The sequence below is a fragment of the Crocuta crocuta genome, unplaced genomic scaffold (genome assembly GCF_008692635.1).
Source record: "Crocuta crocuta isolate KB4526 unplaced genomic scaffold, BGI_CrCroc_1.0 scaffold108, whole genome shotgun sequence".
Taxonomy (NCBI): domain Eukaryota; kingdom Metazoa; phylum Chordata; class Mammalia; order Carnivora; family Hyaenidae; genus Crocuta; species Crocuta crocuta.
In genome coordinates, this window is record NW_027532825.1 from 6,414,500 (window position 1) to 6,418,881 (window position 4,382).

Genomic DNA, 4,382 nt, shown 5'->3' on the forward strand with positions numbered 1-4,382 from the left:
CGAGTACCTGCAAAAGTTATAAATGTCCCAGGGACGCCTGGGGGACTCAGCCGGTTGAGCATCTGACCCTTGGTTTCAGCTCAGGTCACGATCTCACAGTTTGTGAATTTGAGCTCCAAATCGGGCTATGCCCTGACAGTGTGGAGCCTGCTGGGGATTTTCTCTCTCTCCTTCTCTCTTTGCCCTTCCACTACTCGTTCTTTCTCTCTGTCTCTAAAATAAATAAATAAATAAAAACCCTAAACATTTTTTAAACAGGAATAAATGTCCCAGTTAAGTGGTGGAATTGCAGGGATGAGGCCATTTTATTTATTTATTTTTTAAAGTTTATGTGCTTATTTTGACAGGGACAGAGACAGTATGAGTGGGATGAGTGGGAGAGACAGAAAGGGAGACAGAGAATCCCAAGCAGGCTCTGCGCTGTCAGCAGGGAGCCTGGCTTGGGGCCGGACTCAGGAAACCGTGAGATCATGACCGGAGCTGAAAGCAAGAGTCAGACACTTAACAGACTGAGCCACCCAGGTGCCCCATGATAAAGACATTTTATTTTATTTTATTTTTTTAAATTTTTTTTTTTAATGTTTTATTTATTTCTAGGAGAGAGAGAGAGAGACAGTGTGAGCAGGGGAGGGTCAGAGAGAGAGGGAGTCACAGACTGAAACAGGCTCCAGGCTCCGAGCTGGCAGTCAGCACAGAGCCCGATGCGGGGCTCGAACCCACGAACCGCGAGATCATGACCTAAGCGAAAGCCGGACGCTTAACCGACTAAGCCACCCAGGTGCCCCGATAAAGACATTTTAAAATGATTGTTTCCTACAAGACTTGTCAGGGCCTTTAGTAAGCTCGTGCGAATATGCATTATTTCCCTTCAGCGGAGGATTCAAGCATTCTGTAGCATTTTTGACATTTACTTCAACCTGCAACAATTCTCAAGGCCCATCTCACACCACTCTGAGGGGCACATCTCGGAAACGCAGCTGTGGAGGGAGGGCCATGTGGCTCTGCTCCCTGGGTTGACTGATGGCAAAGGTTAACAGAGTGTGCGGGGCCGAGAAATCTTTCAAATCCTTCCTGTTTGTTATCCTGTCTTCACTTCTCATCACCGCTGGCTCCGCACATTTGCTGGGCGCTGCCTGCCTGCCTCAGGGAGGTGGGTTTTCCATGCATGGGGGCTCGCTCCCGCTGTCAGCCAGACCTGCCGGATCTATAAAGAATCCTCTGAGTTCCTGAAATCCAATGCCCCTTCCTTCCTGAAGACACCCCAGTCACCCCAGTCAATCTGTGTCTTTCCAAATGTTCTCCTCTTTGACTCTTAAAAGAAGTTCAAAGTGACCCACAATTCATGTCAAATGGACGGGCCTGCAGTTTCCTAGTTTGTCCCCACGGGCTCCTTTATCAAACCACTGCTTTATTGGCCTTAGTCATCCCGTCTCTTCTGGGGCCTTTTGTGAACTCAGCGAAATTGTTTAAACATCCCGGACCTTCTGTTTCTCTCAGCCTCCTTTCTGTGCGCCCAGGGCCTGGCGGCGCTGACCTGAGGAGGCGCTGTGGAAATCCTGTCTTTCTAGCAATTCCCGGCATTGCTGTTTGCATTCTCTGCCCCCCACCCCCCACCCCCAGTCCGTTGTTCAGGTGTAATCTTTCGCTTTGTCTGGGGGAGCGGACGGAGACCCTGGTCCTGGAGGCCGCCGGCTCCTGCTGCTGAGCTAATACTGCTTCATTGACTGGAGGCTCCTCTTTTCTTCATTTCCTTTATTGCAAATCAGTGGTCAAAGAGTTTACAATCAAACGGTGCCTGGGAAGTACCTTGAAGTCTCCTGATGAAAGGTGCCATGGAGGGACTACATGTTATTACTTCGGCAAACAAGGGAAATAATAGCCTGTTGCTTCATCTAATTCCCCTGAGTGGGCTCAGCCTCTGTAATTACCTGGGTTACAGGGCGCTTGCTCAGAAGGTTGCATCCGCAGGCAGGGGCCACACGGCCCAAAGCCGGTTTCACCACGTGCCCCCCTGCGCGCTCTTTTCAGGGGAGCTGCCGTGAGGCCCGCTTTGTGTCCGGGGGGCGGGGGGAGCGGGGTTTACTATCTGTGGAAATCGACTTTAATAGCAGAATCTACAAACCCATGAGGCAAGCTTGCGCCCGTTCCGCCCCGTGGCCCCAGCGCCCGTGCTGAGCGAACAGACGTCTGTCTTTCCCAGGCCGGGGCCAGGATGCTGGAAGAATATCGGAGGGTGGAGGGCTAAGGAGTTCTCCCCAGCGCGGGGTCCAAGTTGGCCTCTAACTGATGAGTGTCTTCTCTTGTCAGAGCCGCTTCAGCCTCCTCATTTTCAAAATGAAAGGGTTGACGAAGCCCGTGGTTTCCAGATAGCTCCTCCCAGGCATCAGGCTCTGGAGGGGACATATGTGGCCACCACGAGGCCAGGAGGAAGCCAGCCAGGCGAGGAGTCTTGGATCTGACTGCAAACTCAGACCCGCTCTCCTATTTTCCATTTGTGGTTCCCCATGAGATTTCATTTGGGGGGAAATGAAAGCCTTCTCCCGTCTGAAAATGATCAGTCAAAATCTTTCCATTGTTCTGTCCTTGACGGCCTTTTACTCACACTGTCTTCTGATCCCCGTTCCAAGCACTTCCCATTCAAACGTTCACCCCAAATGTTTCTCTCTTATCTACCCAACTTTTGGTGAAAATTATTAGCATGTATTTGTGGGCACAAAATAAAGGCGTGTTGTGTTATCATTTTTTAAAATCCAGTTATCTGGTGGAAATAGAATCCCGTCTTCTATGGTGTGGGCCGTCAGGAACATTTGCTGAACTATCGTCTCCATCTGTTGTTTGCCTCAGTCCCTGTGCCTGACAGGCCAATCCCCCCCCAGCTCAGCAAGGATTTTGACACCTGGTCCAGCATCAAGCAGAACTCACTGACCTCACAGACCTTCCTCCATGCCTGTTCTTAACCTATCCATACGGTTCCATTTCCCGGTGACGTCAGCTTTTCAGGACGTTCGCTGTGCACACAGCGAGGAGCCACCCTGTCTGGACCTCCTTCTCCGGCATTCGTGCAGGAATGGACCCCAGGCCCCGTCCAGTGCTCACCCTCGTGGGCACACCAGCGTCTCCGGGGGGGCTCATCCTCTGGCTCGAATTCATCTCCTTTCCTTCTCGTTGCCGAACATTCACCTCTGCCAATGCCTTTCTAACTGCTTCTTCCTGAGCACGAAACCTTCAGATCCGCGGGCCTCCTTCCCTCCAGGGAGCCTGCTCACTTCCAGGAGCCTGACTACATGTCAGAACTCTTGCACTGCCCCTCGGTGTGTGTCTCTATAGTGTCCCTCCTTCCCAATCAGCAGGACGTTGGTGACGCTGATTGGGGTGCTCTTGAAAAGGACAGGAAAGGGACTGAGCAGGGAGCTTGGATGGCAGGCCCCACCTGTTTCTTACCAAGGACTCCCCCTCTGTCGAAGGCGACCTTGGACCCACATATTGCACCTCCGACCTAGAAATTCTCTGGCCGTAAATCTTTTAGCACCTAACTTCTTTTCTCTGAGGGCTTCAGGGAGCAGCAAGGGGTGGCACCGATCCCCGATGCCCTCTCAGTTTCCCTCACTGTGGCGGGCAGCCCCCAGGCAGAGGACGCACGTCAGGCAGAATGCAGACCCCTCTGGTCACTCAGGGAGGGACAGAAGATGACTCAATGCTGCTGCTCCCTGAGAAGCTCCCTCTTTCTGGCCTTTGCCCTCTGCCTGAAACAGCACGGCCTGCTCCCACTCACCTGCCCCCAGACACCCACACCCGGAGCTCTGTTGGGCCACATTTGACAGAGCCCTTGAAGAACGACATCCTTTTCCAACATGCTTCTTTTTTTAAGTTTATTACTTTATTTTGAAAGAGAGAGAGAGAGAGAGAGAGAGAGAGGAGAATGAGCAGGGGAGGGCCAGAGAGGGAGAGGGAGAGAGAGAATCCCAAGCAGCCTCCCCATTGTCAGCGCAGAGCCTGACACGGGGCTTGAACTCATGAACCATGAGATCATGACCTGAGCTGAAACCAAGAGTCAAAGCTTAATCGACTGAGCCACTCAGGTGCCTCTCCAATGTGCTTCCTTTTCCTTAAAATATTTATTTTACTTTTTGAGAGAGAGAGAGAGAGAGAGAGAGAGAGAGAGCATGCGCAAATGGGGGAGGTGCAGAGAGAGGGTGACCGAGGATTTGAAGTGGGCTCTGCACCAACAGCATTGAGCCCGATGTGAGGCTTGAACTCATGAATTAGGCATCATGATTAAGATGAAGTGGGGTGCTCAACCGACTTAGCCACCCAGGTGACCCTCCACTGTGCTTCTTAAAACTCCTTGGGCAGGAACACCTCCCCCTCCCCCCCCCCCCCCC